We start from the raw sequence: 24762 nt of genomic DNA on the forward strand, positions 1-24762 counted from the left end.
TGTGCACGAAAATAAAGTAATATTACAATGATATAGTAGTCTTTTTAGAACATTTTAAGTGTCGTGTCGATATCGAAGTTTAATAGCAAGTTTTTAACAATTCTTTTCAATTTTCGCTTTCTAATGAAAAAAATTCTTCGCGCTGTTAGTCGCTATTCTCTCATCAACGAGACTTTTTCTCTTTTTTAGCTACTTATATCTGCACTTGTTAGTCTGAAATCCAACGTTTGGCTATGTACTCGGACGAGTGTATGATTAACAATCAGCCGTGCAATTCTGTTCCATTCAGTCGATAATTACGATAAATTTCGATATTTAAGCCGCTTGTCCGTCGATCTGTTATCGACGTTTCCTGCTTGCGAATCTAGGTGCAAGAGTATCGATTTCTATATGATCTCGATCGATGAACACGTGTATCGAGGAAAGAAACGCTTGCCTCAATACCACGCTATAGCTATCGAAGCAAGAAATTCACAGATTTAAATGATCAAGCAACAAGTTCCCTCGACAGAAAACTTTCCTCCTCGATAAGCGTTCACTCGGTAATTGCTGACTAATAACGCTGAACAAAGAAAGAAATTGCTATGACAATGGCGTGCGAAGGATATATACTATCGGTTAAATATTCGATATCGATTACGATCGATTCTCTCCAGTCGTAAGAAATAATCGATCGATCGGATTGAAAATTTCGATCGATTAATGGTTAACGTAGCTTGGTATATTAGAAAGGATTCGGTAAACCGATAAGCAACCTTGACCAATATCTGTATACGTAATAAACTGCTTCAGCTAATTACCAAATAGCTCTAAATGTTTCTTGGAAGCAGAATTTTTCGGTAAATAAGCAGTGTTTGTTATGGTTTGTAATGACGCAAAGAAATATGTTTGTGTAAACTTTCCTGTATTTCATTGTAATTAAAAAAGTTCGCGTATAGGTGTAATTACGTGTCGGTAAAACAGACATATTGTCTTTTTATTAACATAGCTCGTTAAAAAATATGAATGTTCTCTTCCACCATTTTCCTGGCTATATTTATTTTCTCCATAATTTTCATATTCCGCATCGGGTCGCGCTTAACCTTGCGAGTATTATACCTTCTTTGTCTTCTGTAGCTACGTTGGTCGTCGGTTATGTGTCATACCGTTGAATGCAAATGAATTAGAGAGACGGAACGATTTCGTAGATCGGGAGCGGAAGAACATTAGGAGGAGAGACAACGTAAATGGTGAGAGAACGCGTCGCCATGGGTACCGTGTGTTGTGGCTCGCGGGTGTAGTGCGAACCCCGTAATCGAAGGGAAGAGACAAAACTGAGGGACAGAGATCACGTGATAGAGAAAGAAAGGGGAAAGAGTGAAAGGCACGGGAGAAAAAGAAGGAAGATATAGAACGCGTGGACAAGCGTGACCGGCCAAGACTTCGAAAGGCTACTCTCTCGTGGCCGTCACGTCGAGGAGAGGGCAGCGAGAGCCGGGCAGAGAAAGAGGGAGAATAATGCGGACTCGTTGCTTCCGCCTTCATCAGCAGCACGTTCAGATCTGCTCGTAGTAAGTACAGAAAAATCAGTATCCTTCGCGTATCTGACAATGCGTCCTTGAGGCTACAGATCTTTATGCAAATTCAAATTTTTATTACCATGATTAAACAAATGACACGACCAGACTATAGATGGTTATTTTACAATGGCTACAAAAGGTATTAGGTTGTCCGGAAAGTTTCTTTTTCCATATTCTTCTATCAAAATAAAGATCACAACGTTCGACAGATCAGGTTTCATGTTTGTATACAGATGCATTGTTGTGAAAGACGGGTCTGTAAAAGAAAGACTTTTCGGACAACCTAATATCTGCACACCATTGTACTTACTGTAACGTTTTCATACAGTCAGCCTCGCTAATACTCGGATATTTTTTTAAACTATAGAATAACGTTTTTTAGAATTGGATCGAACAACGAGTCTTTTGTGAGAAGTTAGGAAGATTAATTTACTAGATGACGCGCAAAGAAAGTGTGGAAACGTTGGAATTGTTCGGAATGACGAAAAATGAAATTTTATTTCTTCTAACTACTCTTCGATCCAAATCTACTAAAGAGAAAATTGCGAAAAATAAATTTGAACGACATTGCAAATTCCTCTCGAATATTTAATTCACAGTTTATTATACGCATGCAAACAACGCGAATACAGTATCGGTAAACAGAGTGATTATAGTTTAAGGGTCTCGTTAGACTCGCTTCGCCGAGTCCCGACCAGGTATCTAAGAAACCGTTCAACTTGGTTTGCGGTGGTATATATACCGAGTCAAAATGGTTCCTTGGACGAAATAAAAGTTAAAAAACAAAGGTGCGAACCACGGGAGCAATGAACCACAAAGTTAACCGCGAGTATCTGTCGTGAAAAGAGAACTGGATGCATGTAAATGATCCCGATATATTCAAGGATGTTTCCAGTCGGTTCTAGTCGGTCAATAGAAAGTACAATACAGGCCGTGACAATTTGCTATAAACCGTTACGACACGACTCTTTCTATCTGCATATCTTCTTTGTGATCGATAGGTCGTATTAATGCTAGAGCTCGTACAACTCCGTAGTGTCTCTAGAGTGGCTTTACGCATTTCATTTTTTATTTCTTTGGTACAAGTTTATACTTTAGTTGTTGGTAGTTGTAGCGTTGAAATATGCGAGGTGTACAACTTGTGGCAGTACTTTAATCGAGAACAGTACGAAGGTACGATAGTATTCTTTGCATAATTTCTAGCGTCTTGGCTTGAGTAGTGAATTTATGCGAGCAAGGAAAGAGATCAAAGTTGCCCATTATATTTTTTTATATTTTATACAGAATTCTCGATGCGTTATTTTTGTTAGTCTGGACATTCCGACGGCATTTAAAGTCAATCTGTGACGTTGTCACGGAATAATGTCCAATTTTCAGATTTAAAGGACTGTGAAAAGGCAGCTAAAAGGCGAAGAATCCTCTTTATTGAAATTCTGTATGAAGAGAGTCGTCAAATTAACGTAATTGGATTATTTCAAGTTCATGCCTTGAATGGCGCGTTAGGAAAACGTGAAAAACGAGGCTTTATCAAAGCAGCAATTTTCTTTGATGAAACTCGACCTGCTCCGCTCGAGTGCCACGTGCGAGAGGAAAAGAAAATATAAAAAGTCTTTTATAGAGTTGCTACTTCTAAAGAAGAATTTTGATTATAAATTACTGCATCTCTAAATGTCTCGTTTATTTAATTAATATAGGGGCACGAAATATAGAAAGAAACGTTTAAATTGCTTGTAACGATTTTTGTACGATTTTTTTTTTTTTTTTTTAATTAATTTACATTCTAAAAATGATTTCAAGATACTTCGAAACTCGGAATTAAAATGATCGTTACTGGTTCTGCCATGGGCATTTCGTGAAACGTTTTGTAGCGTTTTCTCGCAGTTCGCATTCAAGGATAATGTGATTAAAGCGATCCAGGACTTTAGCGACCTTTTAATTTTTCAAGAAACGAAACTCTCGCGAATCCTTAGGATATAATTGAAATTTTAGAGTCACAAATTTCATTATGAAACATTAATCCGAAAGCAAGTTGGCTTAATTAAGTCAGTAGCATTCTACAGATAGCGAGCCACAAGTTTTCGACACTTTGTCACGATATTTTTTATTCGAGGGACGTTTGTCTGATCCCATCAATTTTCGAAAAATTGTCGTAATACTCGCGTAAAATTTTTAGTTCCATAAAACATTACAACAAGATGACTTTACATTTGTGTCGAACTCTATTCGAATATTACGCCGATATTCGAAGGAATGGACCAAAGATTTGGAATATTTGTTTCGATTGCAATCATGCGTGTACCTGAACTTTAATTCTCGTGCAACGAAAACATGGAATATATGAAATTATCGAAGGATCGCGTTCGTTTTGCATAGATAGTTTGTGGAGTTGCATGTGAACGATCGGACATGGATTGGCGAGCGTGTAAATGACGTTAGAAAGTTGCGAAAGAAGCAGCTGACTCATCCGCTTTTTCTCATCGTTGCGGAACGATTCCGTGGCCGTACACGTATGTATACATTATATATGCAACACTCAATGAGAAAATATAGGGGAAGTTTATCGTGTTAGCAACTGCATCGAAAGCGATAGCGTGGTCAAAAGTTTCGACCGTGCTTTAAACTCTCAACGATCGTCGTAAACGGGGAGATTAATAGTATGGCGATTAAACGTCGTTAACATGTGATGATCTTATCGCGGGTGGGTTGTTTCGACTAGAAGCTTTATGCAGGCTGTTGTTTCCTGATGGATTGAGTAGAAATACTTGTAAAAAAGAGTGAACTTATGTGTGAGCGTATTATGAGCGAAGAATGAATATAATATTTTAATGGAATTTTAATGGAATTTTAATGGAATTAAAATATTATAAATTGCAGAGTTTCCTGAAATTTCTAGGAATATTCCTCCAAGGTTACGATATTATACTAATGGACATTTTGTTGCACGATACTTATTGTTAAATCATAAATAATTGAACTTGCGCCTCGCGAATAATATAAAATATTCGCGAGTAATACCTTCTGCAAAATCTGCATTTTCGTTTATTCCTGCATTTACATCGATAATATTTTCGAAAAGTAGCATTATGTAAATGCTGTAATTATTAAGTAGTTAAACATAGATTTGCATATTTAAACCAAAGAATTTCCAGCAGAAATTTTAATACAATCCAATAGAACGTACTATTAGCATTTAACTTTCCGATTTTTCCTTAATATTTGTTGAATATTTTCAAGCTTTCGAAGTTCTGTATCTTCGTCATCGTCGAAATCCTTCTGCTAACCTTCGTTTATCGTTATCAGATAGAATGGTTTTATCACCGATACAAAAGTGTCAGCTGTTTAATGCATGAAATCGTCTCCTCGCTTTCTGCACAAATATCGCGAAAATCGTATTCGAATAATTTACGCTTCTGTTTATTATATTATACGAATCGTATCTGATAGGCAAAGATTGTTTTTACGCCTTTTATTATCCTCGTTATAATTCCTGTTACCTACTTCCTTAATTCTAAACCTAATAGCATCGTAAAATCGAATCTTTACCCGTAACGCCTTTACGAGTGATATTAGCAGTTAAGCATTTGTCGGAATGTTTTACTAACTGATATTACCTGTACAAACAATCAATCGCGATAACGACAAGGAAGAAAAGGAATACCTGCTTGATAAGCTCTGTTCGATTCTGAGTCATACACACGTGGTAGCATGTAAATTGCTCGATAATAAACGACGTATCGAGTTAAGATAAATTATTGCACTATAAAATATAGATTGCGAACTGTAAATTGCAATTCTAGATTACTCTCTGATTGATAAACATTTTTGAACATGTATCATTAAAAGTATTAATCGTTTTAATTCTATAACTATGAGGCTACGAATATGTAGAATACAAATAATAACGCAGTAATATAATTTAATATCTTTTGTGTTATAAATAGTCTAGTATAGTATTTTGTATTGCTTGCAATATACTCGAATATTGTTCATTCGAGGACGATTCGAGATTTAAGTCGTAGAGATTGTCATATTAATTCTTGCCTCGGATGCTGCTCGTGGTATTCGTCGACCGGACCGAAAAGTTACGGTATCTGGATATGTGTTGGTGTATATACATAGCAGGAAAGTTAAATTTATGCAGTTACACACGGAAAGTCCCGTTTTAATCTCTGCTGATAAATATCTTCGGCTTAGTCCAGCGAATACAAGATTTCGACTCGCCAGCAACGTTTACTTCTTTCTCCTGTTTGGTCCTTTACGATCCTTCAGTATGCGTGTGCATATATTCCAGTGTATGGATCTAAAAGCAAAATGGTATTTGTAAGAAGTGCATGAAAAATGCAGTTGGCAGTTGGAATATTGGATTCCTATAATTCGTAGTTTTCAAGGAACTGCATTTGTCATAGCGCGCATGTTTACTCATTTATCGGAAATTTAAAATTTTTATTCGGTCAAGCATAATGCGAGGTATTTTCCATTTTTTAAAAACCATAATTTTCAAGCAACATCAAGCTTTTACGTTATTTTTAGAAATACTTCTTAGCATAGGTACAATGACCGATTAAAGATTCATTAAGTCGATATGTTTGAGAAAATCCTGTGGTTATAAAAGAAGTAGGAACGCGTCATTTCGAAGCAATGTATGGAATGCATTCTTCGTCGTCCTTCGCGATCCTTTTGTTCAATTTCTCCATTATATCCTAGCCATAAAATTATTCCATAACGAACATAACTACCATTGCACATGTCCCTTGTAGTAAATAAAAAGACAATTCAGAAAACTAGCTGTAAACGTACAAAGTATTTTGTAAATTTGAAAAAAGTATATACATCCCACGAATCGTTTGCTTTATCGATTACCTTGTCTCTATTTCATTTATTAGTTAATATCGCTTGATCGTTATTCGAATAATAACGACTGTTTTAATAGCAAACAGCATATAAATTCAAGTATCAAAATCATACAATAAAATAATATTTTCCTGTTCTAATATGATATAAATGTAGTATATTCTCAGTGGGTTTCTAGTAGCAGACTCTCCCATACCATAATTCAACTTGTCTGGGGATAACAACAAATTAGAAAAATTACTGTCTGGCTTGTACGTGGTCTTCTTTTCTCCTCGACGATGTCCCTTCTCTTTCATTCTTTTCCCTCGCTGGTGCCTCCGGCTGGTGCGTGTTTCCGCCGTATTTTCTCTGACATACCTCTGCGTACACACGCTCCCACGTCACGCGTGACACTCTCAATGACCCACGCAACACACGAGGCCCGTGCTATCATAATGTTTCGTTTCTGATCCTGTAAGTTACTCGGTTCTCTCCCGATCGTTGATTCGCCACGATAGTCGAAAGTCGTCGCATCGAACGAAACCCGTTAACCCATTAAACCGTGCAACACGCACCAGTTAACCAGTCGCTTGGATTACTTATCTCTGGAAGATAATTTTTTAAAAAGCTTCTCTACATAGGAATCCACTTTATTTCTTGTTTTTAAAGAAAGATTATTTGCCAGAACTTGGAAAAGATTCCACGGTCGAAAGAAGCCTCACCTACTGGTCGTATAATTAAATATTTTGAGAACGGTCTCGCTGCTGAGCGGCAGTTAAAGATAGTGGACACACTCTGAATCATCGTACCATTAATTCTCATGTTTTTCTTCTGTATCGCGAACAAACACAGGTTAAAATTGTCTCTTTTCGTTCTCGAGTTATTCGATTTCCTTCATCAGCCAGTGCCGTGACATCTCCACTACTATACTTAATTTGTTTACTACATAGTAATTCGTTTCACTTAACTCCAATTAAACCTTGTACAACGTATAGATACGTCTACAAGACATGGTCGCGCACATTCTGTTCCGGTCAAACTCGATTTCGAATCTATCAAAGTTAGCAAGTGTTTCGGATTTGTACTTGGTGGTAAGCACCGGATGTGTACCACCGCAAGTCAAATGATTTAATCAATTTCAGAATTGGAATCCCTGACGAACACGACTTGCCAGTGCGAACAATTGATCGTTATAACCGGCGAGGTTTCCCATATCTGCTCGCCGTGCCTCTAGAACCGTGGAAATCTCAATTTCACGGTGGAACTCGCACGTGTCTGATTATATAGGGTGTTTATCGCACGCGTATTCGATGAATTCTCATATCCGATTCAGGACTATGCTAATAATGATAATAACGATCACTAGTCGTATTCGCAAAAGTCTGTTCCAACAAATCTCCGCTGACAAGACAATACCAACATCGATTTCGTAACTGATATGGTACACACACCGTGGAAAATAGCAAATTGCGGTGCGTCCAGCACATTCAAACGCGACACGATAAAATCATTGGCCCGTCCCTCCCTTTGGCCTACTCGTATCGTTTCGATGAATAGCACCATCTTGGCGGACAAAGAGCAACGGGTAGTTGCAACTTGTGTAAGAGCATTAAATGTCAGGTCAGGAGACTGGCTCGCTTGGCCGGATTACGGTTTCAGTCCTTCTACGTATACTTTATTTCACCGCAGACGCTTTAGCGCACCTAGATCTTTGCCATTCTCTGCCGGAGTGCCGTTGCTTGCGCCCAACAATTCCGTACTATCTCCCATTTAATTGAATTCTGTAGCTGTAGACTGGTACACGTCGGTATTTTCGTACAATCCAGCTTCGAAATGGTTTCAACTTCTCCGTAGAGTTTGTCAATTCGGATTGAAACGCGAGTTTCGAACCATCGAATTTGCCTTTAGCGTTTAGCAGCTGTACGAATAGTTCGAATACGAAAAGTTTGAAGAGACGTTGAAACAATCGAAGAGTCGATTATTCTTTCCTTTGTCGCATTCGAAAATCTCCATACACATCGATACGCTTTGTCGTTGATTGCTTTAGACAAGACGATTTGACAGCCTCTGCGAGATCTCTCTCAATCTTCAAAGATCTCGTGGAAGATCTCCAGTATAATTAGTGGTAGATAATAGCAGAGTCGAAGACGAAGTTTGCCAGTGTTCCGAGATTCGCTAAAATATTTCTCCGTTTTAGCGGATTCCCTGTGCTTCTAATTATTCCCGGGAGACCGCTTATTCACGAAATCTCGTGATTACCAAGGTTCCAGAACGAACAATCGCCCGGGGATTGTCTCTTTGGTTCGCATTTAACATTGCACGGTGTTACAATAGCGCGCAAACAAACACATAACAAACCACGGCGCACCCAGCTCTGACATTTTCCATCGAACACCCGCCGTGTAATCTCACGCGTGTATTCCTTACTGTTTCTCAGGATCGCAGGTTCCGTTGCTTAACATTTTCATCCATTAAATGTTATCCGTGCGATTTTACGACCGGCGAACACAGTTGCGCAAATAGCAGCGAAATAAAGTTATAATCTCGCGAATCCAGTGAATGAACGTGTACTACCATTGCGATTTTCATTGGTATCCGTTTTATCGTTCTATTTTTCGCTGTTTCTTTACAATGAGAAAAAAGATACGATCGGTGTGAAAAATATTTGTATAGCGCTTAACTGTACCAAAACTATCGTAGTATGTAGTTTACTAACGAAATTTTAACAAATAAAGTTTGCAAGTCTCCAGGATAACGTTCAAAAAAAGGAAAACCCGATATCTATTCCTGTCGTGGAAATATCAATAAATATCTAGCAAATGGTAAAAATAATATAATAAGTACAGTTACCGCTTCATTGGATAAAATGACACAGATATTTTCTAAATAGAGATTTTCTCTCCTAGATATTAGGTAAGTTTTATTAGTTTTTTACACAGGATTTAGATTACCATGGCAATATCAGAATTTCGAGCTTACAGACCATTGACATCATTTTTTCATATTGTTTGAAACAATGTCTTTTGCGTTACGTAACGTTCACAGTTTATACGACAGAGCAAGAATTAAGAGAACCATCATCCTCTTTATATTTAAGAGTTTATGTTCCATATATAGCATAGTCATTGTTATATCAAAAGCAATCAACGAAGTTGATTTCACCCTTCTTGTACTGGATTCACTTCCGAGAAGCGAGTCGCGATTTCTCGATACTTAATGCTCGGGTGCTCGATTCATCGGTGTTTTGAAGCTTACGAGATTCAACAACGAACTGAGGTGCAAACGTCACAACGGCCATGATGATAAGATAAGACCAACCGCGTCACAAAGCTGTTCAACACGTTCGTAGCTGATGGGATTTTTATCGTATGTTAACGAGTAATTCTTCCAAATTTTGCCAATGCTAATATGAAGGCATTCTGCATTCGCAATTTTCCAATTGTCAACTCGTCGATACGCGTATCCGATTTTTCATTGGCACCAATCTCTGGTTACCTTGATACGACAAATAGAATTAGCAAGTTTGCTCAACGTGACTTTCGTTCGAACAGTCCGTCGTACTATATTCGTGTTATTTCAAGGACTGTTTCATTTTCATCTTAATGGCAGGTAAAACCATAGGTAAATGTAAAGACGATTCAGATTTGGAATGGCAACGATTATTTTTTAATTAATATAAGACATCTTTCACGCGTATCTGTCCAAACTTTGCAAAAACAAACGAGAGATAAAATTAATTGAAACTTTTTTTCGTATCATTCCTATATGTAAGTTTTCTCTCGTGTCTATCTTTATGATAATTTTAGCGATATTATTCGATAATAAATATCTTGAGGTCAATATCGTCAAAAAATAGCATCGAGATCGTGGAACCACATAATAAATCCATAAAAGAAATTGAAACAATTGTGCACGATAATTATATATAATTACATATAATTATTCCCGCAAACAGCAACACGATTATTATACAAACAACGCAGCAATACGAATGGAAATGGCTCATTATGCCAAGAATCTGGGTAAAAAGTTTATTCAAGTATTTCACTCTCTCTCCCTCTCTCTGCAGAATCTTTCAGAAAGGTAATTGCGAAACTGCATCGAGCTCGGGAACAATTCCAGGATCGCTTCGTTTCGCTTTCCAATCCTAATAGAGGAAATGAACATCACTTATTAACAATAGAGTCGAGAGACGAGAGGCGTTGAAAACGAATTCGTAATCGGTGCCGGTTACTCGCAGCTGCAAATCGCGCGAAGAACGCAAACGGCTGTTCAATTGAACTCTCGCTTTGTGAGGTTCGGTCAAGTTCCGTGGCACACATTACGTGCCTTGAATCCCGTGCACGTGTCCAGGAGAAACCGGAAGCGTCTATTTTCAATCGCGCGCGTCAACCACGTCCGGCAATTCGCTGTATCAGTGGCGCACAATTCGAAAACAGACTCCATCGTCGATTTACCGTGTGAATATCTATCAGCCTTTAACGCGATTACTTGTTCTCGATTCATCGAGTGACTCGAATGACTGCTACACCTTGAATCATCGATAGTGTAACCAGGTCGATCGTATCTCTTTGCTTATCGGATCCATCGATCTATTTTGATGTCTACATAGTAGGTCGTGATAAAGATCAGGTTTGACTATTTCTTATATATTAGGATCTTGTTTAAAATTATCTTTGGAAGATTGATTTTTTTTGTGAAAATTTTCCCATGTTGCTTCTAAGATAAAAAGAATACATTTGCGATGATTTATTTATTGAAATAACGAATTACTTCAATTAGTTTCTTATCTTTATTTTAGAAGCACCGTGGAGAAAATAATGTTACGTTTTATGAGGAAAAGACAAGTGGGTAGATAGTTTAAGCAACTTTGTAATTTATGGTAAAACGCCGTAAACGATTTTCTGCAAGTTTTCTTCGCCGTTTAGTCGATATTTTATGAGTCATGACATAAACTTTTTTTCATTCCTCTTTTTTCACCCGGGAAGCAATTTCTATCAAGCGTCGAATTACCTACTTTTCTTCTTGCTTCGTCCGTTTCTCAATATCCGCTACTTTTAAACGGCATAAACTCTATTGACTAGCATTGGCAAAGATTAACTGCGAGTGAGATCGGAATATTTATGCAGAAACAACCGCGAAATAAGCGATTGCTAAAATATTCATCGAAATTGTATAGAGTTATATTTTTATTTCGTTACGGAAGTAATTACGCTTGAAAAATTTCTCGAAGAAAACTTGTAAGCGTATCTCCGAGCAACATTATTTTTGATATTCGCGATAAAATGAACGCACTATCGTTATATCGATATTATTACCGTCGCGTTTCACATACAAAACGTAATTCGGATTTCGTATCAACGAAACCATAACGTATCATATTCCATCATTTACTCGGTAAGAACATGATATCGCGTTATCCAGGTTTTCCCAATGCATCATAAAAATGACCATTGCGTAACTCGTTATACCGCAACTTCGCTAGTTTTCGAAAAGAGGAAAAATTGAAGGAAAAAGATTATGTAAAACGAAGCGGAGTGTTGAACAATAAAGTCGTGAAAATTAATCGCATGCATGTAAATAGGAAGATTAACAATTTCAACTCCGCATGATAAATTGAGCGATAATAAATGCAAATATGTAAATGACCAGAATGAAGTGGGACGATCCGTTAAAAGCTTCTCTCTACCGCGTGCGACGGATAATAAGCTGAATGAAATGAAACTATGGTTTCTTTCTATTGCGTCTAGTTATTTCATTCTGTATTCTGTAACTCGGGATAATGGTAAATCTAAAATAACAGTTCAGTGTGTTGTACTGTGATTCGAACCCGGACCTTTCACTTCGTAGCTAGCTCGCGCTATTACTTTGCTCAATTAACCTATTTTGGCTGGAAAAATTATACTCTTCGTGACTAACTTTTGAAACCTGATTGCTTTCTACAATTCGTAGACCACCTGATATCACGGTTATTCATCCGGGAAACTTGCAATTTTGAAGTACAAAAATGAGACGCTAATACGAAAGTTTATTATTATAAAAACTTTGACTATCATTCGTTTGTAGATTTCTATTCGGAGATAAATTATTAAACGATATTTATATAATTCTGCGAACCAACTTATTTACCGCATGTAAACTTTCGAACAGAATACACGTGGTTTCGGATCGACGATATGTCTATGTTTTTGCAATAAAATACACGCTCTACACTCGTCTACGCGTTCAATTCGATCGATTCGTTCAACATTGGGATTAATTTTCCAAAGTCACGCAGATTGGCCGCATCATGCAGACTTTATCGCGACAACTTCGTGGCTGGATATCGAATTGCCAATCGCCATTCCGTTTCTTCTTACCACAATTAAACCAGATAATCGTAATAACAAATAATAACGATACCCGTGATGCAATTGTTACGATAATGTGTTGATGTTCGCGTCTAATCGATCTTCTTATCAGTGTTTCTTTCTTCAGATATAACAAAGTCATCACGAAATCGTTGTTGCAGCAGGAAATATTAAAGGTTTTTCTATTTCGCTAAGATCCTCTGTTCAATTTCATAAACGTGACTTTTCTCAAGTTCTACGATGTTACGCTATTCAAACTGCTTTCGTTGCACGATGTGATCCAAACATTCCGCAACTTTGTAAATTCTGAGTTTCTAAATTCTGAAGATTAATATAAATAGCAGCTTGGTTGTTGAACGATTGATCGATACGTCAACTAGATACTGTGGATCATCCAGAGCCGAGAACTACGCTCTCAAGTACGATGAATGACTCAAGTTTGGATAAAAAGGGTTGAATTTTTCGATACAGCGATCTTTCTCATCGTATCCCGTGGTATTTAGTTTGTGTAATATATCTCCTATTTGAGTTTTCGAATATTTACTAGCAAGGCAGTAACGCAAAATACGATATAAATTATATTTTAATGCGGCCTATTGTTGTATAATTCGATATTTATAAATTGAGTTATTTATTTCGTCGTATAATATCAATGGTACGAAGATATAAAGCGATTTGCTTATCCATCGATCGTATTTTATTATTCTGCGATCAGATACTTTCTTTATTATTCAAGTAATTTGTGTCTTTATGAAGTTATTATTTCGCATTATCAAACAAGTTACTGTGTGAATAAATTTTTATAGAAGGATGTGAATTTCAATGGTAAAAAAGATATTTGCTCACAAAAGAAGGAAGATCATTTAAAACCATTTGAAAATTTATTGCGACACAATACGTACGACGTCGATCCATGTTTGACTATAACAACACGCTTGTTTTTTTTATCACCAACAATGTGGAAATCTTATTCCGCATTGTTAATGTGTTACGAACGACTAATGTACACATTTGTTTGACACTGTTCTTGCAGCTGCTTGACAAGTTGCCGTTTAACGCGATTCTTCGCTTTAGCTTTTAATCTGCGCAGAGATTTTTACATATTGTAACAATTGAATTACAGCTTCTGTGTTTTCGAACGCGTCAACATCTCCAATGCTTCCATTATTCTCCTCTGGCTCGTTTTGTTAAACGTTCGTTATGTAAAGCATAAATCATTCACGATCAAACTTTGATTACGTGATAAACACGTGACGCAATCGGTTACCGAGTTCGGATAAAACTACTCTGCCACTAGGACAAAAAATTATACGAAAGATAGGAATCGTGAGCAGATACTTTGCTTTTTACTTTTGCTTTTTAAATTAACGCGTTTGTAAAAAAGAAAATAAATGTAAAAATGTTAGGTTCCGTGTAGGCTGTAAATAAAATTAAAATCCGGCAGCAAGTTAAAGCAGACACTTCGCATTGTCTACATAATGGATGTGCTGCTTCACATAATGCATGATTCATGCCTTTCAATCTTGTGTCAGTGACTGTGTAAAGAAGAAAATGAACCAATCACGTCCTAACAATATTTAAATGTCATTTTTTAATCCTTTGTATTTGTTAGCATCTTTTGCCGCATGAAAAATATCAAATATAAAATATTAGTTGGAAAGTTATCGAGCAAGAGAGCTGCAGTATCCGCACACTGGATACCAGTAGACGCGTTGTAAACTCGCGACACGCTATTTCGTGATACGGGGTTCATTTTCCCTCTGGGTCTAGTCTCTACGTTGACCTACACTACTACTTTGTCAACTTTAAGTGGCAAAGACGTTCCAAACCCTAGAAGGACTATCCACGTCCTGAGACACGTTTGTCGATACATTAGTCACCGGGGATATAAATGCGAGTTATAAACTCTTGATCGTAAAATGTATATCATATATCGATTGTACAAAGTATAATAATATCAACTTGTTAATTCTTCTCGTAACATAACGCCATTAGTTCTCTATTCAATGTAATTACAGATAGACGCAAGCGTCACTAAATCACTTGCCTCAACCCTTTCGTGACCCAACCAAATCGTTGCAAGCTGAATCGGCAGGTTACACTAGCGGTCCGATCGATTATAATTTCCACGTAATTAGCTTGTTCCGCTAATTAGCGCACCGGTCGAAAACAGTCGGAACAGTTTCTTGCCAGAGGTTAGCTGGCGCGAAACGCGCCGGCCTGTAATTAGCAAGATTTATCAGCCGTGACAAATCTGCGGGACGATTACGCGTTGCGATTAATCAGACGATTCTGGTAGCCGTGGAAATATTCGCGGAACGATTTCCACGAACTCGCGCCTCGTTACCTGGCCCGCTCCCAGACAACAATAACCACACGACCGCCGTATGAATAATTCTCGGCGAGCGGATCGCGCCGTTTTGCAATTGGCTCCGCGCGACGTAATCTCACAGGCTTCTTCTGACACAATGCGTTCCCGGACCCTCGAACGGTATAACGTAACGTTTGCGAGTGTATGCGCGATCAAGAAGGAGCGAAAGTGACGAGATTATGAATCGCGAGGGAAGAAACCTTAGCAAAACGGCCGTGAATGATTTTCGTACGTTGAGAACGTTAGGATCGATCGAAACGTAAGAGAAGTTGGTTTCGAAGGTATGGCAGATGGCACGGTTCGCGTTTTATAGAAAGTCGATGAACAGACTGCGAATTTTATGCCGCGAGAAGTTTGCAAGTACAAAATTGTCGAAAATGGGATATTTAATTCGTTATAGTATCTAGTAGATGAGATAGATCAATTTTTGCTTTAATCGGAAATCTTTGCTTTTATCGCTCACATCGTTTATCATTCTCGCTTCTCGATCGAATCGATCTGCCAGGTTAACGTACAGGAATTAGTCCAATGTGAATCTCTTGCGAATTTTCGTACCAGAGACTCGCAGTTTTCGATCGTTGGCGACTTTGACAGGGAGTGAGCAAACGGGCGGGGCAAAGCAAAACGTCGTCGTTCGACGACAAACAAACTAAAACAGCGTAATAGGACGTCATTGTTCGAAAAGGCGCGACAAGGCCGTGGTTCGTCATTGGATAATTGGACAGTGACAGTTGCACCCGCGGCAGATATTCGTATTCATAGCCACGCATGTTTCTCTGATGCAACGCTCTTCATGGAATAATGGCTCGAAACGATTTCGAACTGGAGCCACCAGCGCAACACTCACAACAACGCACTGCTTAGGTTTAAATAACGGGACAATTCGAAGATGAGCACGGATTTGTTCGCGGCAACGTCGATTCTCATCCGATATACATTCACAGATTGGCTTCAAATTTCATCAACGTGATCACGATAGCCGTCTTAATTGATGCAAATATTCGGGGCATCTAAAAGTGAGTAAAAAATGGACCGTTTATTTTAAAAATGGTACAAGCCAATTTTCTTTCGTTTCGAGATGTTGAAACGTTTGCGTTTCCATCGATCGAAACATCCTGATGAAGATGTCTACTTATATTTTTCGATCTAAAATTTGTATAGAAAAAAGTTAACGCGATGTTTTCAAATATTGGGAACAAATTTTTCGTCTCGCTCGACCGGTTGACGATAAATATAGAATTTTAAATTCGCTCTCCTCCGTCGACGCTTTACACGAAATTGTATATGCATAATCTCATGCAGCATATTTTCAGCCAGTTTACTTGCCCTGCGTTAGTACCTTTCTTCTTTTTGCAACCGCACTTTCTAAAGACTCTGCTGAAATAAAATGTTCGGATTTCGTTTCGTATGAAGAAATGCGCTGTTTCTTCGACGTTGTTTTATAATATCGTAATAATCCTGGAGAATATATGTGACAGTAATATATGCGAATACACGAATATATGTATATGACATTTACTTTTCTTAGCGTAGCTTCTGTAGGTCCGAAGTCTGCGTTGTTAGGTGAATACAAATGTATACAGAGATTATCAATGATGACATCTTGCTATATACATTCTTCGCTATTTATTATCTTACTACATTGTACATATATATATATTGAAACAAAATATTGTTCGCAACAAAAGCTATCGATCAATGAAAATGTCAAGGAATATATTTAGGGCAGGTTTTTGAAGCAAATTTCGTCCTCGCGCTCTATTTCGTTTTAATTTCACCTGTTCGTTTGTCAGTGATTCTCTTTGCGCACGATAAAGTCGACTTATTAATATTGTTGTTATTATCATTATGTAGTAGGGAAGCTTCAATGCTTCTGAGGAAAATTTGATCAGTTTGATGAGAATTTGATGGAAGTCGATGTCCTCGCTAAATGTAGGGCATCGAGTATCTGGGAAAATGCCGCTTCATTTAATTAAGAGCTTGACGCGTGTCATCTTTCTGCATTTTTAATAATTAATTTGCTTTTGTAGTTTCGTGATAACATGTTTAATGGTTAATTGCTGTGGCGCGTTTTAAACACGTGGAATTGAATTTCGTATAATGATCGCCCGGTATCATTATTTGCTCACACGCGAATCTACCAAAGCACATAAATTAAACAGTTAATTACGCTTTGCCCCGTAATTTATTGGATATTATCTGAAATCGAACGTATAATTACAATTTACAATTACAGCTTTTTGTTTTTTATTATTTAAGATAATGATTCCCTTCTCGGGATATTTCTTTTTATTATTCTATACATTTATTCGTTTATTTTCTCCTTCCCCTTATTATCTTTGTTTTTAACGTCTATTTCAATCCATCTACTCTTCCTCATATTACTCCTTCGTCTTTACCTAGTCTTCTCGTTACTTTGCATTCTTTCGTCAAATGTGCCATGTTTCTTCCTTCACTTTCTTCACAAATTTTACAACCCTTTTTGTTACTCTCTTCCCAATATCTATTGCTTTCTCCATTCATTGCAGCATCTAGATGTTGCTATCGAACAGCTTTTTTGCGTTCGCTTTTAGAAATTATTCTTTCCAAAAAAAAAGATTTTCAATTTTAATCGGAAAGAATTAAAACAATTTCAAATATAATTTAATAAGTGCTCTCCATCAAAGCCACCTTTTCGAAAGACCGGTCCACTTTCCAAGCAAAAAAGGGCAAATGCTCGAGCATTAAATGGCTGCATTCACCAAGTCAAATGGACCAGTCGTTTAATACGTCGATAACCCTAACCAGTTCTTGCCGTTTCGGTCGATACCTTTGATTGCAATTGATACCGAGAATCGGTAGCGAAAAACTATGGAATTTTTCGCGCAATTGGAAGAGCCCACTGATGGGTAAATAGAAAGAGATCAAGTTGAACGTTTCGGTGAATAAAGCCACCGTTACATCGGTTCTTCGGTGATGTAACTAACTGCAGGATCGCCGGACCAAACTATCGAGAAAATAGCGCGTAGTTTTCCACCATCGGAGAACGTGTTTCCAGTGAAAAGAGCAAACATAATGGAAAATCGATAGGTATTCCTTTGGTCGAACGATCGTTGCTTTTCCAGCCACTTTTCGAACTTCTTCCATGAAACGGCATCAATTACACGCGTTCGAAAAGAGAACTTGTCGAGAGGAACTTCCCCTTCGTGTTCCGGACCGGAATAAGAGAGATGAAATATCCTTTTTCCACAAAATATCTACGTCATCTCGTGAAAAAGAACGTTTGAGTGATTTCTTCATTGACGTTTTTCTGCAAATATTGGAAACTCCCTTAAATCCATATGATGTTAACGATGCTATCGAACATATCGATGCTCGGATCTCGCTTTGTTCTTATTAACCTTTTGGATAAAAAGATTAAAGCAACGAGCTTTCATCTGTCCGGTAATTTTTTCAGTAAAGAACGGTCAATTTTATATAATAATTCTGCGAAAAGGAAGATGGAACGCAGAAGTATTATGTAGGAATGTTAGATGGATAAGCTTTCGTATCGGGTTTTAATCTTTCATTGATGTATAGTTACTAATTAGTAGTAGATGAGTGTACATTTCAATATAATAATTACACGCATTGCTAATACACATCCATTCACCGACGAGTTAGAGTAATTTATAGGCTACATTAACGATAAATCTGTAGATACAAGTTTCAATCTCTAGGGGAATTCTCAATATATGAAAATAATTTTGTCGACAACACTACTCCATAATTCATCGGACGTGAATCGCATTTATAATATTATAATAAATAATTGTATATATTCAAAGAGATCTTGACGATCCATCTTCAAAAACTAGTTATTTAATATTCCGGTACTTAAATGAATTTTATTTAAGAATTTTATTACAAATTGTACAGAATTTCTAAAATTCTTCAAACGTTCCTTTATATCCGACGATCGATAAATTCTTTTGCAATCTTACGATTCTGTCTTACTCTTTAACGTGACGTATTTCAGTTAATTTTAGACGAGTGCGAGCAAAGAAGCTTTAACATTTGAACTGCCATAGAGAGTCGATGTATGGTCGATAAAGCCGCACTAATCGTGTTAAGACAATTCGATTTAATCAAATTATAACAAACGCTTTCTCTTACATTGCGAGTGCACGTTATTATAACAAGTTACATAATAGGATATGTGAGGAAGAAAATCCATGCTTAAATGATATGTATAGTCGGTTTTCCATTGCGATGACGCGACCAATTACATCACAACGAATCCATGTAACAGGAATCCATTAATCAACTATTTTTGTCGGTCGTTTAGTTCGGCTTTTATTTCGAAGCATTGCGAAGCCTGCTCTTGTAGTAACAAGGACAATCGATTACACGCGACTTAAGCTGCGATCGATTATATCTTTTATTCCCTAATTGTACAATCATAGACGAACAAGTATTTTTTTAACATTACGGATTTCCCATTTATCGTCCTTGGATTTTTCAAGCTGATTCATTTTCACTTGCATCATTAATTTACTTACAACGATTTCGATCACCCGCAACTTTTCTACAATTCTTTTCACCCAGATCACATAGTAAACTAATCTTCCCAACTCTCAAAAACATTCGCGTCTTTCGGCCGAATTAAGAAAGAAAATTTATTCCGTCCTAAAGACCGTACAAATATTTTCTACACCCACTGCATTTGCATGCTATTTGCAGTTCGATCATAGACCTAAAGTTTCGCAAAATCGTGCGATCTATACACCGGACGAAAATTCACGTAAACGGCGAATTGTAAACGCGAAAACAGAATCAAAGTAAGGCGATCTCGAGCTCGCAAATTCCGTTGAAAGCGAGGGCCTTTAGAATCGCTCTCGCAATAATTTATATAGGAAGTGGAAGTCGGAAGTCGGAGCTGGTTGGGCTGTGCACTCGATTGCCTTCGTTTCGCTGGCCGAGTAGCTATGGTTTCCCTGAACTTTACCGCTGTTCGGCTTCTTCTCGGATCGCCCTTCACAATAACGTATTGTGCCAGCCAGTAGTCCCGCAGCTCTTGCAATTTTTAAACGGTAGGCTTTGTCGATTCTTCCGGTCTGTCTCACCGGACGAGAAGGGTACAGGAACGCATCAAAATTTCAGACCAATTTCTTGGCCTATTGTTCGCGTAGTAATTGGATCGCGTCTCGAGGCTCGAGCAACCCTTTTTGTCGGCGTTCGGCTAGAATTTTGTCGCAACAGGATTGCCTTTTCCTCTTCGAATATCATTATCTCGAGAAAGCGGACTTTCGTATGAGAAAAATGATAGCTGCTATCGATAGCGCGGAAGCGAATAGGTCTAGAAGACGGCTGGGATAACAATTGGTAGAAATTCATCTTTCAGCAGGTTATATAACATAATTATATACCGTTGTATTTTACTACGTGGCATAATTATGTGTTATTAGAGACCCTATGAGAATAGCTAATATTTACAACGTAATACTTATAAGAATAGTTAATGTTTACTCAAATAGGAAATTTAGTTTATTTCTTATAAATTACGTAAAAAGAATTTTTGTTAGTTTACCAGATATTAAAATGGCAACTTTCAGCAAAGTTTGATAAAACGCTTGTTCGCGTTCGTTGTAATAGAGTAACGTCGACGCATCGCGCGTCTAGTGGATATTTTCGAGATTATATACGTAGGTTTGCTTCTCCTAGCGGTCCATCTCTGTCGGATTTATTCGACTGGTCAAATATTCCAATGTCGATCTATCGATATTATTATTTTTCAAAATAATTAACGTCGATCTATTCTTCTTCTCGTTAATTGCTTTCGGTTAGCACGTAGCGCTTTCCAGTTGACTAGCTATCTAATTAATATTCATTGAATTTAATACCCATCTCGCACAAAATCAATTAATTAAATTTTCATAAAGATTCGATTACCGCTTTCATCCGGTCTGTTATAATTAATATTGAATCAAGGTTTTACTCGCGTAAGATCGGTTTATTCAACTTTTGTTACGAACTCCGACAGGTGAAACTCGTTGATAACGCGATTATATTCATTCGGTTGAAAGAGTATCATCGTCGTTTATACGATACATAAATACTGTTAGAAAAAGATAAAGAAAAACGGTACGACGTACAGAGATTCCTAACGAAATTATACGACGAAATCGAATTATCTATATGGCCATAAAACGAAACACCATGTTATCGCATACCACATTAAGTCATGGGAATAGCCAAAGCAATACTTATGGTTTTCATCTTCGTGTAAATAGCCCTTGGGTCAGTATCGGTATTTGAAAAGGCCGCGATGGTAAAAGACGTCGGAAAAGTTAGTGGAGCATGTAGCCGCATCCGGTATCCGGCGAAACACCATAGCAGCCAACAACTGCGACTTCTGGCCTGCCACGAACACAACAATAGAACACCATTGTGAAGCAGGTGGTCACGAGCCGTTGATCTTCCATCAGGCACCTTTAGCGACCAGGCTAAGATAGCGCAAGGTGCCTTACGAATTTACGATCTCCGATATTTTTTACCGCCTCGTTCGAGTGCTCGGCTATTACCGCCACAAAGTTGTAAAAACTTGTAAAAGAATAAACGAACCGACGATGAATACTTTTATGACACGGAGCGGGTACATAAGAAGGAGGGAAAATAACTCGGTTGGATGAGAGAAAAGAAAGAAAGTTCTCTTCCTTTTTACTCTTTATGGTCTAGGGAAGAAAAGTTCGTATTAGCAAGCTGTGCATATAGTGTTTTACGTAACTGGATACGAGGTATTGGACACAACGAGATAACTTCGTCGGAGCAAACAGTAAAATTTCTTCCCTTTTTCTCGACATTTTTCCATTTTATAGAGGATAAAGAGTCGTTGGTTTTTACGCCCTGGGTCCGTGCAAGTACGTACTGCTGCTCGAGGCTTCCGGAGTGTTAAGCCGTGGCCATTAAGAATTTTATCTCGACGTTTTATCAGCTTTGCAGGTAGCTTCAGTAGGCATAGCGTGATACAACGAATGCCGATTTCTACAAGCTGATTTTTTATGTAACACGCACGTTGTATTTGACCGAGCCAGCTACGCGATATACGAAAGATACATCGATCGTCTTCTCCCACGTATTTCGTATCGTTATGAACAACCAAATCGTTAATGGGACGCGCGCGCGAGTGATTCGACGTTGATCGAAAGAATCATAAAATATCTACGAACGTCGGATGGTTTGGCGATGGCGAGGGATTGGGGCGAAAGTGTGCTGACGGAATGCAGGAAAATTTACACGGTTGCGCGAGCTTGCTCCGCGACACGCAACAATGGGCCTTTAATTATCCGCGATTCGCCTGCGCCTCTATTAGCATGCAAATTGAGGAAGTCGAGTAACGCGGCTCTATACCGCGTGCAAGCAAATATAAGAGAGAGGCAGACAGAGAGAGAGATGACGGAGCACGACAGAACGAACAGAGCAAGCTGCAACTCGAAAGAGAAGAAAACGAAGAAGGAGAGTACGAAGAAGAAAGGGGAAGTAGAGTGGAATAACGAGGAACATGAGGAAGTGGAGGAGTAACAACGGGGAAGGGAGAATCGTGGTGAGAAGAGAAGATAGCGAAAGTGAAGATAGAAGAATGGAAGTGAAATTTTAGAGATTCGGGGAGAATGTGATACACGCCCTTAGCACACCGTGACTCTGCAGCTAAGAATTTCACATTCACCAAGCTGTGACGTTACGGGTCACTTCACAAACCAACCCTTCCAACTATGTATACCGAGAATTTCAGTCGCTGGCTAGGCAAAGCTAGCTGGAAAATTAAATATGCATACGTCCATTGTATATCGACGTTCGTCAACTGTCTCTGATTTAAGATAGGAAATAAAATCGTATCATGAAATTATAATACGATCGATTTATTATCTAAAGAACGTTATGTAAACGTAATCGGGGTGTTACGTATCGTAGTAGCATTGTGTCTCTTATTTCGGCGCGATCCATTCGAGGAATTTATTCTTAAATATAGAAACTTCGACAAGAAAGTTTAAAAGGTCGGTCCGAGTGTCCGTGCCGGAGCTAAAGTTCATTCCTAAAGGTGCTTATTAACTACTTACGTAATTAACTTTAGATTTTACATAGTTAGGTTTAAAGTCAGACTTAGAGTCAGACTCGGATCGTAATTAGATTTACGCTAGAGCGTGGAATCGCGGTAGATTCGAGAGCGCGTTACTTGCGAAGCAAATTTTCCTCTCTCGTCCTCGGATTCATGGAAACGCGGAAAAGAGAAACTGACCAAGATGTCGGCTGTCTCCAGGACATTTTGCATACTCTATCGCGTGCCTGACCAAATCTAGACCTCTAGAATCGCCTTCCCAGTGTCGTGTCGGCATCGGAAACGTAAGCTAGGCGCGACATTTGGACGCCAAAAAATGGTCGAGTGTCGGATTCCCGAGGTTTCGTGCATTTTCGAGCGACGCGTCAGCTTCGTAGTTGATTTATTGCGCTAAACCTGAGCGACCTGCGTTACAATGGTCGCAAGATATCTGCACAAGTCTGTACGACTAGTGTCTATAGTCTAGCTATCGTATCTCGTCGGCCACGTAACAAAGAAAACGGGAGAAAGAAGAGCTTAAATATCGGAGACATAAATATTAATGATTCGTACGTAGATGAAACACTGTTACAATAAACGATAAAAAAGAGACGGGGCATGAAGCTGGAAGATGAAAAAGAAGGAAGGGAGGGGAACAAAAGATGGGGATAAAGATGGATAGAATGCAACAGAAAATATTTACCGCGCAAAAGGCAAAGGAGGGGGGGCGCGTTTCTTTGAAAAAGCTGAACTTTTGGAAGATATAAAAATTGCTTACAAAGATGAGTGAGCGGGCATAGAGGAAGCCGAAGCAACAGACGCGAATGAATAATTAAACGACGCGAATACTTTTAAAAAACATTGAAAAACGAGACGAGCGTAGAACGAACGAATAATAATACACGCGAAGAAAGATGAAAGTGCCGCGAAGATGTTATACAACGAAACTCGATCCATTGAATTAAAAATACAAATTGAAAATACGTCTAACCGTGAATGAGATTTGCCAAGGAAAACTAAAAAGAGAACGAGGAGAAACGCGTGAAAAGTAATTGTTATGCGAAGTGGGTACTGCGAGCGATATCGACACGAGCAAGAAAGTAGAATTCGACAAGAAAGTGGAATTATAAAAATTGAGAGAAAATAAAGAAAAAGAGCGAAATAAATAGAACGGGGATAGATAAAAACGAAGGTGCAGAGAGCGAAGAAGGAAGGTCGTAAACAGAACGGAAAGACTGGCGAAACTCGAGTCGAAGGGAAAAAGATTAGCGATGCAGGCGTGTAAAAGTTGAATGAGATAAGGAAAAATGCAAGGAATACAGTGTTTTCGACGAGAAACCATCGATCGACGTGTCGTACATATCGACACGCCATCTTGGCTATGAATGTGCTTTGCCTCGTGCATCATGGATGCATTTCAGAGAGAGAGTACCGCGTTTCTCTCGCCTTGGAATATCCGTGACAAAATGCGATCGTTTCAGGCTATTCCATACCTGTCGATACACGAATGAAAGAAATATGTGTTGTACGTGTTACGTTGAAACCCTGGTTCGGACTTTTCAAGGGGTTCGTCACGGGTTTGGGAAGAGCAATGGCTGA

General features: G+C 38.3%; 1 protein-coding gene and 1 long non-coding RNA gene across 9 annotated transcripts in view; one reads left to right on the forward strand and one right to left on the reverse strand.

The window, feature by feature from the left end:
• Positions 1-24762, forward strand: part of LOC100648338 — a 50518-nt gene that overhangs the window by 905 nt on the left and 24851 nt on the right. For 3 of the 7 annotated variants that reach the window (XM_048411565.1, XM_003400087.4, XM_012315483.3), the window contains one exon: positions 1188-1550. The gene's annotated coding sequence lies outside the window, so the exon portion shown is untranslated. Of the gene's footprint in view, positions 1-1116; positions 1551-16018; positions 16127-24762 lie in introns of those variants that run through there. The other 4 variants (XM_012315478.3, XM_048411564.1, XM_012315479.3 and 1 more) reach the window with 3 other exon arrangements.
• Positions 1187-11020, reverse strand: LOC125386223. 2 transcript variants are annotated; one of them, XR_007226194.1, is made up of 3 exons: positions 7112-11020; positions 6652-6994; positions 1187-5859 (listed from the first exon to the last, which is right to left on the reverse strand). It is a non-coding gene; the product is annotated as an uncharacterized LOC125386223 (long non-coding RNA). The 2 variants fall into 2 exon arrangements; XR_007226193.1 differs by having other exon boundaries at positions 6652-11020.

This window comes from Bombus terrestris, chromosome 13 (genome assembly GCF_910591885.1).
Source record: "Bombus terrestris chromosome 13, iyBomTerr1.2, whole genome shotgun sequence".
NCBI lineage: Eukaryota > Metazoa > Arthropoda > Insecta > Hymenoptera > Apidae > Bombus > Bombus terrestris.